The sequence below is a fragment of the Elephas maximus genome, chromosome X (assembly GCF_024166365.1).
Source record: "Elephas maximus indicus isolate mEleMax1 chromosome X, mEleMax1 primary haplotype, whole genome shotgun sequence".
NCBI lineage: Eukaryota > Metazoa > Chordata > Mammalia > Proboscidea > Elephantidae > Elephas > Elephas maximus.
In genome coordinates, this window is record NC_064846.1 from 166,275,607 (window position 1) to 166,288,875 (window position 13,269).

Here is a 13,269-nt window from a genome sequence, read left to right on the forward strand (position 1 = left end):
TTAAATGTACACTTAAAGTGTCTAGAACAATGTAAATTGCTTTAAATAGACCCGTAGATTTGTCTAGTTTATGTTGGCTGTTATTATCATTAGGTTTGTATGTCTTTTCTTGAGATCAGGATGCACATCTGTTATCTCAGTATCTCCCCTCCCCTGCAGTGCTTAATAGACTATCCTACGCAGTGTAAACACTCACCGAATATTCATTGATTGGCCGAGCCCAGCAATCCCACTTCTCCTGGGTCAGATCTGGATCTGGCAGTCAGGCTTTGAGGCCTCCTAAATATGGTCAACATCATGCACCTTGTTCAGAACAGACTGACAGCTCCAGGTCCTGGTTTGCAGCCCCTCTGATAACCTGCCCTGGAATATGACGTCATCCGATTGCGCCATCTCTGGCCTGATCCTGTGCACATCAAATTGCTTTCCCACGCGGCGTCTTTGCAAAGCAAAGCTTTTCTGAACTTCAGCACACACAGACAAGCAACCTTCAGCGTGGCATTCAAGTGATGTGGTAGTACGATTGGTTGCCTTCCCAACTGCCAGTCTGCGTCCAAACCTGCCTTCCACAAGGGAGCCAAAGAATGCCAGCGCCTCACTTTCCCAGCTTCCCCCTGTCTAGATCATGTGACTCAACCCTGGCCAATGGGACTAAAGGGGCTGTCTGCTGGGGCATTCTGGGAAAAATTGCTTCCCTCTCTTTCTGCTACTTGCTGCTTGGAGTTGAAGCCTCCGTCGTAAGACTGTGATAGAGAACTGAGAGAACCACGAAGAAGAATGGTAAGTAAGGAGTATGTGAGTCGCTGCTGCTCTGATGTCATTTAACTGCTGGATTAACCAGTTTTGGAACCTTCTGCCACCAGACCTCTATTATGTGGGATGTATTAGTAAACCCCTATTGTTTAAGTCACTTTTCATTGGATATTTCGTTACTGCCCCTGAAAATATCCTAGCTGACACGAATGAGTTCTTTGATGGCCCTGGCTAGAATTAGTCCTTAATTAAGTATAATCCCATGTTCTCTTTGCAGGACCCCTGCTGCCAAAAGCTGACTGTAATTTGTCACTTCTAGAACTTTCTGGCACTTCACCAGAGGCAGTGTAGTTTGATGGTTATGAGCACAAACCCAGGAGTCAGACCTTGGCAAGTGTGGCCCTCGGCAAATTACTTAAGCTCTTTGTGTCTCATTTTCTTCATCTGTGAATTGGCGAGGATGATAATTAAAAACAAAACAAAACAAAACTTATTGTTGCCTAGTTGATTCTGACTCATGGCAACTCCATGTGTTACAGAGTACGACTGCTCCATAGGGTTTTCTTGGCTGTAATCTTCACAGAAGCAGATTGCCAGGCCTTTCTTCCATAGTGCCACTGGGTGAGTCTGAACTGCCAACTTTTAGGTTGGTAGTCAAGTGTAAACCATTTGTGCCACATAGGAACCTGCTAAGCAATGCACCTACCTCACAGGATTTTGTGAGCATTACATGAAATCAGTATACAAAAGGCTCTTAAAATAGTGCCTGACACATAGTAAGCGCTGTAGGTGAGAGCTGCCTTGCTTATTTACCATTCATTTTATATAGCCTTGTGATATCTGATACATATATATTTTTTTCTCCTTTTTGTACGTTTTTTCATGTTGCAATGGTTGTTTTATCACCCACGAAGACAAATTCCATTTTCTAGAAGAGCATATTTCTAAGAGCCGGAGGGTGAACCTTCATCACTTAACTAATGGGGCTATGAGCATTTATTTTCTCAGTACCTCAGTTTCCTCATTTGGAAATGAGAGGGGGCTGCTGTCTCTGTTTGGGTCCCTCCATAAGAAGAGCCTGAGAAAGAATTCTAGTGGAAGTTGTTTATTTGGGAGGTGATTCAAGGAAATTTCAATAGGGGAGTAGAGAAGTGACACAGGGAAGGGAAGAGGGCAGCCACTAAAGGGGGCATAATCAAGCCAGTTCCCACGGTGGGCAAAGGAAGCTTCAGCCCACAGACGACTGCTGGTCATCACTGTAGAGCAAGGGCCTCAGAGATGTCCCCAGGACGTGAATGAGCTGGTCTATTAGGCGTTGGTTGAGGGTTGGTCGGGGTGATGATGATGGTGGTGGTAGTGAGATCATTCCCTGACACTTCTGGCCTGTCTCCATGGGTGGGTGTGGGCCAAGCAGGCCCAGCCTCCAGGGAAAATTGGCAGGCATATGAAAGTCAGGCAGCCTGTACTCCAGTGGAAAGGCCTGAGGGCTGCCTCTCTAGGCTGGAGTGGTGATTGATTCAATTCAGTAAATACAGAGGTTTTTTCCTGGGGTTGGGGTTGGGGGTGGGTGAAAGAAGCTATTCTGTATAAGGAATTTTGCTAGCTAAGCAACAGGATACAAAGATGAGTAAGAAATGGTCCCAGAATTCCATGGTGACACAATCCTGTGGCAGAGACAGACATGTTAACAAATAATACGTTAGCAATATTTGCAGTGTGAGAAAAGCAAGATTAGAAGTTTATTTTTACCTAACAAAATGGCAAATGGTAAGACTGTAAAAAAAAAAAAAAAAAAAACCCTTCTCATGTGTGGTTGTTTAGAAAGGCAATTTAGTAACATTTTTCAAAATTATAAATGTGCTTATCCTTTGACATAGCAATCCAACTTCTGGGAATTTATCCTATAGATCTGCCCGCACGTGAATAAAATGATGAATGCACAAGGTTATTCATGACAGCATTGTTGTAATAGCAAAAGACTGGAAACAATCCAGGTGTCCGCCAATAGAGGATGGGTTAAATAAACTTTGGGACGTCTGCCAATGGAGTACTATGCAGCTGAATAAAAGAAAGGGCACTCTTTGTACTGATGTGGAGATAGTGCCAAAATACCTTAAGTTAAAAAAAAAAAAGGTGAAAATACAGAGCAGGTAACATGTTAACTCTTAGGTAAGAGTGTGAGAGAAAGAAGAACGTGTATTTGTGTGTATGAAAATATGAATAAAAATATACACAAGAAACTAATAAAAAGAGTGAGACAATGGGGTGGAGGATGAGGCAGACCAACCCATGGATGGAAGTTAAGACCCAGTCTGAGTTTTGAACCATGTGAAGGTATTTAAAAAAAAAAAAAAGTAAAATTAAGGCAAACAAAGAAGTCTGTTCAAAGTTCACAAGCATCATAGAAACAGGTGGTTAACCCTAGTGGAGCAATGGAGAGATTATGGTTTTTGTACAGTTATGCCTCTCCCATAGTTATTTACTGTCCACTTTGTTCCAAAACTTTTGATATGGCACATAGTAGGAACATGCTAAATATATTTTTGGGGGGATTAATAAACAATGCAAAATTTGAGAGGCTAGTTTTCAAGTTCAAATACAGTTTCTGAGGACATTTTATGCATTGTGAGTTGCTAGTCAAGAAAGGCATTGTTGTTATGTTTCTTTGTATCCCCTACAGAGTTTAATAAAAGTACTCTGCACTTAGCAGGCCCTCAAATATTTGTTGAGCAAATGAAGGATTTAATTGAAAAATAATTTCAAGAAGGTTCATGTCATCGTGGTACTTTCCCACTTAGGAAGCTTAAAGTAAATTTCGGCTAAAAGAAATCTTTCAGTAAACAAATGTGTGTTCCATGCTTACTGTGTACGTGACTACATAGCCACCAAGCACATGACTGAAGCTTGTCACACATCAGGCTTTCATTTTATTTATGGCCTGTATGGGCATGTTAGGAGTCTCTGAGTGGTGCAAATAGTTAAGCACTCGACTACAAGCTTAAAGGTTGGTGGTTCAATCCCACTCAGAGGTACTTCGGAAGACAGGCCTGGCAATCTGCTTCCAAAAGGTCACAGCCATGAAAACTTTATGGAGCAGCTGTTCTCTGCACATACAGGGTTGGAATCAACTCGACAACAACTAGCTAACAACAAACAACAACAGCATGTTGAGGCCATCAGAGAGAAAAGTATCTATAGAATTTAATCTAACCTTATGGATAGTTTGCTCAAATGCAATCCCGAAGTTACCTTACCAAGTACAAAAGAATATTCACTTCTGGGAGAAGATGTTTGCAATACATATATCTGGTAAGAATGTAAAATTGGTACAAAGACTTGGCACCCAGTTTGGCACTTATCCCTTGACCCAGCTATTTCACTCCTAGGTATTACCCAAGAAAAAAGGAAACATGTTCACAAAAAGATTTGCATACAAGTGCTGCAGAGGCCCAGTTCCAATGTCCCTCTCTCCTCCCTGCTCTTTGTGCGCGCTTCTTTCATACCACTATTTCCAATACACTTGTTTGGGTGTCTGTTTCTCAGCTCAATTATTAATTTGCATAAAACACAAAATGTGTTTCATGTTAGATACTGCAGATACCAGGCATTCCTTTTTAAAAATTCCTGGAGCTTAGTTCATGGCCTAATGCATAGTAACTGAAAGCATTCAATAAGTGTTTAATTGTTGAATGACGTCCGTTTCAAACTTGTCACTGTTTTTAGTATACTCTGGTAACATTGCATATAAAGGCGCCCTGGTAGCGCAGTGGTTAGGTGCTCTACTGCTAACCGAAAGGTCAGGGGTTCGAACCCACCAGCCGCTCCACAGGAGAAAGAAAGAAAGGCAGTCTGCTTCCGTAAAGATTACAGCCTTGGAAACCCCATGCGGCAGTCCTACTGTGTCCCCTAAGGTCGCTATGAGTTGGAATGGACTCCATGGCAATGGGGAAACATTTCACGCCATGCCCCCTTAAGCTGGTCTGTACAGGAAGGGAGTATTTTCATTGAAGTGTTTAAGCCCAAACATATATGTACATAAAAATGGCTTGAGGACAGTGTCTGACCTCCCCAACCCCATAAGGGGGAAGAAGGAAAACCAAGATCAACAGCACAAGGCCGACTCCCATGAGGAGGAGGCCAGACAAGCCTCCTCTCTCCGCCATCTTTACTAATTCTGACACCAGCCGTCCCTCGCACAGCACTCTACTTCTTTGCTGGGTTCCATAATTCATTGCAATGGCCACACAGAGCTCACAGACCATACTCGCAATTATGGGGTTTATTAGGGAAGTAACAGATTACAATTCAGGTTCAGAAACACTCAAGATATGGTTCTTCCATCAGGACAGCCTCTTCCTAGCTGTGCTCATAGGCACGCTTCTTTCTGGCCCCCAGTCTCTGCCCAAAGACACTCAGCTTTCTCTCTCCATGGGCCAGAAGCCCACTGCGCCATCTCCTGCTGCCCGATCGCCCCTGCTGCCCGGTCACCCCTGCTGCCCGGTCGCCCCTGCTGCCCGGTCGCTCCTCCCTTGGTGGTGGTGGGCTCCTCTCTGCTCTGGAATTGTCTCTCTCTTAAGGCAAAACTGACCAGTCCCCTTAATAGGTGACAATTACCCTATCACACAGTCACCTGTGTGGGAGTTACAAGACCATGGCTAGAAAGGCCACACACAAAGGTAATTAATCCACCAAAAAGTAGAAGATGCAGAAATCAGAACTGGGAGATGATTAATGGTGTCTGACTCAAGAGAGAGTAGCCTGTGTACAGGAGACATGGTGGGTTCGGCCATTATACCTGGTATATAAAATGAAGCCGAATCAGTAGTTCTTACGGGCAACTCTTCTCAGCAGGTTGCAAAAAATTCCATGGAAACCCCTGCACGGTCAGATTTCAGGCACCTGGGTATCAACCTCAAGTGAATTATCTAGTGAACATACGATATTCTTATTATCCGGGATCAGCTATTTGCCAGCATGAAGAGAGGGTGGGAGGGATGGAACGAGATAGACAAACAAAAACGAGGAAAATGCAGTGGAACACAGCAAGAATATCTGCCCCCGAAGGCCTCTGGGCCCCGGGTCATAAGAATTTTTTTCCATCGAATACAGAAGTTCTGAAATAATGCTGGAGAGCTCAGTTGGTGCAGCTTTGGTCCAGCTTGAGTTGAGAATAACTCTTTGTTCTTTTAGAGACTCTGCAGTGTATTAAGGACAAGGAAACATTTTGTAAGCAACAGTTCCGCGGTGCTCCCAGGAAGAGATGAACCATCCTAAAAGAACATTTCCATTTCTGATTTCAATTGTACTTTAATAATGGAAGGGGTTTACATAGCTAGCCTTGGAACATTTAAAATCCAGGTACAATGTCCCAAGCCATATGAATGTTTTAATGATCACTTTTAAATACCCAAGAGTCGTTCTACAAAAGTTGATTTTTATTTTTCCACAATAAATACCTTTGGGTTGTAACATCACGCTATATTTAAAATACATGTGAAGTAAAATTAAACGCAGAATGGTTTTCTTCTATTTATTGCTTTCTCGCACTATTTTTACATTTAATAATTGATTGTGGGGGGGGAACCCTAATGTCAATTTCTTTAAGAAACGTCAAGCAATCTTGCTAAAATATTCACTAATCTTGATTAAATGGAACTTTGGATTGGCATCCTAAATATTTCACTATGTTGTGAAATTTTAAATACAAACACAGTCCTTTCCCCTTTGAGTGATTCTGAGTGATAACTATGAATTAATTAGTTTAAGTCATTTTTATAAACACAGATGTTCTTTTCTAATTTGTAAGCCAAGAAAAAAGTTACCTTTTTTTTTTTTTGCAAGTAGTTATCAATCATATTACTTCATGTCATCTTAGAAATTTTGGACTCTGATTTTGATTCTCAACTTTTGGCTCTAGGGCATGTGACAAAGTTCCCTCCTGGTGGTTTTCAGAGATGCTCAGGTGAGTGGCAGGCTGTGGAGGGCTTAGGAGAAGCCCCGGCTTGTGTCTTCTGCCTTCATCTTTCCTCGGGACCATCAGAACCCACCAGAGGGGTAAGTGAGTGGTTAGCCCACCGTCTTCTCTGAACCTTTGGTCTGGGCTGTCCCTCCGCTTTCTCCCTATGAAAACGCTGCCTCTGTTTCACAGCCCTCCTCTGTGTGGGTGATGTGCGCTCGTGCTTATAGAATTGCCTGCCTGAAAACAACCACGCCGTCACATTTATGACGTTTTGTTGTTAGTTGCCATTGAGTTGACTCTGACTCATGGTGACCTTCTGTATAACAGAACAAAAAGCTGCCCGGTTCTGCACCGTCTTCATGATCATTGGTACATGTGAAACCATTGCAGCTATTGCGTCAGTCCATCTCATTGAGGCTTCCCTAGTTTTCGCTGGCCCTGTACTTTACCACCCATGATGTCCTTTTCTAGTGATCGGTCTTTCCTGATGACATGCAACTTGATCACACTTATATAATTTTGAATAAAATTATGGAATTAGAATTATAAGCACAACTGGCACGAACAGGTTTGGGAACAAATACAACTCATTCCAGGTAAGCATGCAGCTTAACTGGTGAGAGGAAAATGGTCATGGGCAGGAGAGTGGTATCTATTCATTGAAAGGATTTAGCCTGCTGTGCCAGTGTGTGTAAGAGGAAATGGAGGTTGATTAATCCCTGGAGTTTGTTAGGTCAGGTGCCTTTCAGAGCTGCTTCTGTACTTTAGACGGGCCAGCTTTGGGGAGAACGTGAAGGAATCTTCTTCATTGATGTTGATGCCCCCCATCCTTGCAGCATTTTCTCCCCACTCCAGACATAGTCGGTGGCGTCACTAGGGTTGGTGTCACCCAGTGCAGTAACTCAGGTTGTCACCCCATATGCTAATTACCTTATATTGTAGCTAAAACACTAGAAGATTGACAAAATCAGCGACTATAAAAACACTAGCAGCGTATGTTTGTAGCATGTGCAGACGAACCCACGTGATTCGAACCATTATTGTAACTGGGTAATAATGACAATTCTGACCGGAGTACATTAGAAGGTTCAAAAAGTAAATTAGCATAGACTTTTAGCCTTGTAGGTATATTGACACATGTAAGCTGGGCTTATGAAAAATGTTTTTGTTTTTGGAACTACAGGGGTATTTTTATAAAAAATAATAAATTTCTGCTGAAACACTGCACAAAAATTTTATACATGGTCATTTTGGTGTCACTACCTCTGGCAGTGTCACCTGGTGTAGTCCACACCCCCCTGCACCCTCCTAGTGGCATCACTGCTCATAGTTCTTATGTTCACTTAGCTTCTTGGGGCCTTCCACCAGGTTGCTTCACCCAGGATCGAACTCACTGCCCCAATGCTTCTAGACCCTAATCCAGTTTACATGATTTTGGGACCTGAGGGTACAGAATAAAAAAAAAAAAAAATGAAATAATGTAAGTAGGGAAGTATGACCTTCTAGCATTGACTTCCTTGAAATGTGCTGGCCTTTTCCCCCCATTTTGTGGTAAATATATATGTAACAAAGCATTTGACATTTTAGTAATCTTCTCATGTACAATTCAGTGACATTGTGTTTATCATATTGTTCATCCATCATCCTTATACCGTTCCCAGATTTTTCCATCACCCTTAATAGAAGTTTGGTGTACCTTAAGCATTGAGTCCTCCTTTCCCCGTCCCTCTCGCTCACGCCTGTTAACCACTAATAAATTCTGGTGTCTGTGCAAGTACTTATTTTAGGCATTTCATTCAAGTACAGTAACTTTTTTTTTTTATCTTTTTTGACTGGCTTACTTTACTCAGCGTAATGTTTCCTAGGTTCCTCCATGTTGTGGCATATATCAGGACTTCATTTCTCTTTATGACCAAGCAATATTCCATTGTATGGATAGACTACATTTCATTTATCCATTCATTGATTGATGGACTTTTAGGCTGTTTTCACCTTTTGGCTATTGTGAATAGTGCTGCACTGAACATCGGTGTACAAGTATCTGCGTCCTTGCTTTCAATTCTTTTGGGTTTATACCTAGGAGTAGAATTACTGGATCATATGATAATTCTATGTTTAACTTTTTGAGAAACTGCCATACTGTTTTCCACAGCGGCTGTATTGTTTTACAGTCCCACCAACAATGAATGAGGGTTCCTATTTCTCCGTATCTTTGCCAACACCTGTTGTTTTCTGTTTTTTAAATCATAGCTGTCCTAGTGGGTGTGAAGTGATAGCTCGTTGTGGTTTTGTTTTGCATATCCCTAATGACTAATGACATTGAATATCTTTTCATGTGCTTGTTGGTTATTTGTATTTTTTCTTTGGATGAATGCCTATTCATGTCCTTTGTTCATTTTTTGATTGGATTGTTTGCCTTTTTGTTCTTAAGTTGTAAGAGTTTATGTTTTCTGGATGTTAAACCCTTATCCAATATATGGTTTCCAAAAATTTCCTTCCAATCTGTAAGTTGTCTATTTACTTTCTTGATAAAGTCCTTTGATGAACAAAAGTTTTTATTTTGATGAGGTCCCATTAATCTATTTTGTCTGTGTTTTCTGGTTCTAGTTCTTACATTTAGTCTTTGATCCATTTTGAGTTAGCTTTTGTATGTGGTATGAGGTATGGGTCCAGGTTCATTCTTTTGCTTGTGGATATCCAGTTGCCCTAGCACCATTTATTAAAGAGACTGTTTTCCTCCATTGGATGGACTTAGCACCTTTGTTGAAAATCAACTGATCATAGCTATATGGGTTTATTTCAGGAGTCTCAGTTCTGTTACATTGGTCTATATGTTTATCATTATACCAGTACCAGATTGTTTTGATTACTGTAGTTTTGTAATATGTTTGAGATCAGAAGTGTGAGCTGATCATCATTGATTATTCACTAAATACAGAGCAAAGCCCTTATATAAGGAAGAGTTGAAACAAGAAAAGATGAAACTGCCCTTGCCCTTTGGAAGACTGCATTCCAAGCAAATTTGAAATGTGATGTCTAACTAACCTTTAGAAGTAAAAACAAATCCCCCCCCCAAAAAAAGAAAGAAACCATAGCTATCGAGTTGATTCCGACTCACAGTGACCCTGTAGGACAGGGTGGAACTGCCCCATAGGATTTCCAAGGAACAGCTGGTGGATTCAAACTGCCAACCTTTTGGTTAGCAGCTATAAATCTTAACCATTGTGCCACTAGGGCTCCAAAAACAAATCAGGAAACACAAATTAGGAAACATGCGAGAGGGAGGGATGGTATTAAAGTGGCCATTTCTAAATGCCCTTTTCTTCCAGCCAGGCCCTATAGTTTTCAGGATTATCGAAGGTTTTTTCTTAGGATATCCTGTTATGCCTTGCAAGATAAAGGAGAACCAAAAGCGTCCCAGTTTCTTCCTCAAGAAGCGGATCTTTGTTTGGGCCCCAACTTCCTTGCCAGCAATAATTGATGATATACATGTTTATATGTGTCATTGTGTGTGGTTGTTTCTATTTATCTTGCCTTGCCAACTAGAATATTACATTTGGATCACAATATTTTTTCTTTCTCTGTTTAAATACATAGCTTCAGATCTGTGTCCCCACTGGGAATGTAATAAATTTTAACTTAGTAACATGACTAATAAGGCAAGTACAGTCACCATAGGCACACGCCTTGTCCGTGGCTTTAATTTCCACATTCCCATTGTGTACATTCCATTTACTCCTATGCGTGTTAAGTTCAGACATTGAGTGATGGCCCTCACACACAGCAAAATGTTCTGCAATTGCTGAACTTTGTCCTAAGTGACTCCTGACCCCTGGCACCTCTCAAAACAGACCCACAGGCCATCCCCTGCCCCTTTCTTTAACCATCTTTTAAGTCTCCCCAAGAATGATTGCAATTGTTGTCTCCCTGGGATTCTGTGTGCTCTAACATTCCGTTAGGAATACAGTGCTGTCTTTCAAGAGGCTGATTAGAAGGAAACAGGAAATTGGGCAGTTGAAGACGAGTCCTATTCATGTTCTAAAAATAATGGATTGTTGAGGCTCTGTTTGAAGTCTGGCTTTCCGTAAATGCACACACAGTCCTTGTGCCATCGTTGTCCGTTGTGATGAGTAAGGAGCTTTATGCACAAGGACTTACAGGAGGTGGAGCCGGACATTACTGCCATTTATAGTTAGAACAGAGGTCAGGGCCCATCCTGCAGATAAGAGCGGCATAGCTTCAGGGGGTTCACTTGAGAGCCTATCTCAGTGGAACTAATTTCCCAAATTGCCTCCTCCCACAGTTTTGTTGTTATCCCCTTTCAACCCACCCCACCTCACCGCCATCTTGTTTTGGCTTGGCCGCTGTTATAGAGCAGCTTGCTGGAAGTGGGCTTGGAGCTTGGGGCAGGGGCCTGGAAGGCGAGCCCCCTTCTTCTTAGAGCGCCTTCTGTCTTTTCCAGCCAGCTTAGAAAATACACTATCTGTTTTTCCTTCCCTTTTACCATACAATGGTGGCAAGTTTATGTACAGTTAAGGAAGGATCTTTTCTGGATTTGTATTTCTGCTCTCTGCAGGTGCAAGGTAGAAGGATAAAAGGAGAAAATGGATTATAACCCAAGTAGGTTTTGTGCTCAGGGACAGGGTTGAAAACACTGATACTTGGATGTGGTAGTAAAATCAAAATTAAAATTATGAGGAGTGGGCATACTGGGATTACTGGGACGGACAGCATCAAGAACTGCTGGTGGTGACGAAGAGAATGATTTGTGTTGTTACTGACCTTAGGTCTATGGAAGGGCAAACAAGCTAACCAAAATAATCTGTGTGCCTTTAAAAAAGTTTCTTATTGTGGTAAAAATACATATAACAAAGCATTTGCCAATAGGACAGTTTTCACAGGTATAATTCAGTGACATTGATTCAGTTCATTATATCGTGCAACCATTACTGCTATTCTTTTCTAAATTATCCCACCACCATTAACAGAAACCCAGTGCCCCCTAAGCAACGACCCCCTCTCATCCCCTTCCTCCCACCCCTGATAACCACTGATAAGCTTTGGTCTCTACACATTTGACTTAAGTGGGACAATACAATATTTGTCCTTTTGTGTCTGACTTTTTTTTTTTTTAATGTCCTCAAGGTTCATCCATGTTGGGGCATGCATCAGGACTGCATTTCTCTTTATGGCTGAGTAATATTCCATTGTATGTATGGACCACATTTTGTTTACCCATTCATCTATTGATGAACATTTACGTTGTTTCCACCAATCTTCCTACCTTCTTAAAACCAGTAATATCTTCATATCAGTGACAGGGAATAAAAGGATAACAAAACCCTTTGTCTCCAGGTGTCTGGTAATTTGCATCTCACTGCAATAAAAATAAAGGGCAATGTCAGCAAATGAGGGAGCTGTCACTAGTTCTGGCAGGACCTAAAACAGTGGGATAAGGGATGAAGAGTTCAGAAGAAATAGAAAGTTACCTCCAAGATAAATAATCACGAGCGATCATATGTCTACCGTGCCTGTATTGACGCAGCAACACAGCCTACATACAACTTGATTCAGAACTACCTTTTAACCGAGTGGGTGAGGCTGTCACAGAGAGAAAGCCAGTGGGAGCAGAGACAGTTGATTTATGTAACAACTCTCATGCCCCATCAAATGTTCTATTTTCTAGAAAAAGTTCCCTTACGAAGGTCAGCTCGATGGACCAGAAATCTGCCTCCTGTCTGCATGGTACAAATCTTAGTTAACATTTGCCGTATCAGGTTCCTCTTGGCCCCTCAATTAGTCATCCAGATAACCACAGAAAGATGGAACCTCAAAGGCAGCCAGGAATAAAATGTGTTCAGTAGAAGAAAAAATATACAAGCAGGCTTTAAAAAGAGAAAATTTGAATTATTTTCTAAAAAAATATATGCGCGACACCAATTATTCTTAGATTCGTCAATAGCAACTTACTCTGATACTCATTTTTAAAAACCATTTATCATTCTGGGTATCTTCATAGCTTTCTGGGTTGGGTATACGAAACAAAAGCCAAAGCCTCTAATGAAACATGGCCACAAACATCAGTACCGAAACCATACCAAAATCACTTAAAAGAATTACATAGCACGAGTAGCAAGTACTTACTAGATGGATGACCCTCGTGCTTATTTATGTCGCTGGAAGGACACAACTGTCTGACATCTTCAGAGTTTGAGGAGTGCTCTGAGCAATTACATTGTTTTTGACACAACAGCTTATGGTGACTTCCTGTGGTTGAGGCGGAGTTCTCTGAATTATTGTTCATTTCCCTGCACCCAGAGTTTCTCACGGGAGCCAGTTTAGCATGGGGAAGGCTGCATAAAAAATGGCCAATAAAGCGTAAAGCAGAGGCACTCTTTCAGAAGGAATATCCTAGGTACCTACCTGTGTGTTGGGGCTTTGGTTGTTAATCAAGTCTGTTAACGTCTCATCTCTGCTCTGTGAGGTTCTAGAAGCTGACGTTCATGATGACGTTATTAGAAAAGATCCACACACAAAGGAATTTGATAAATGCCAGC

The 13,269-nt window shown here is 41.6% G+C and overlaps 1 long non-coding RNA gene across 1 annotated transcript; it reads right to left on the reverse strand.

Annotated features, from left to right (window-relative positions):
• Positions 1 to 1,853: 1,853 nt before the first annotated feature.
• LOC126069429 (uncharacterized) lies at positions 1,854 to 13,032 on the reverse strand. The gene is made up of 3 exons (XR_007515927.1): positions 12,857 to 13,032; positions 11,997 to 12,089; positions 1,854 to 2,417 (listed from the first exon to the last, which is right to left on the reverse strand). It is a non-coding gene; the product is annotated as an uncharacterized LOC126069429 (long non-coding RNA).
• Between the last annotated feature and the right edge of the window lie 237 nt (positions 13,033 to 13,269).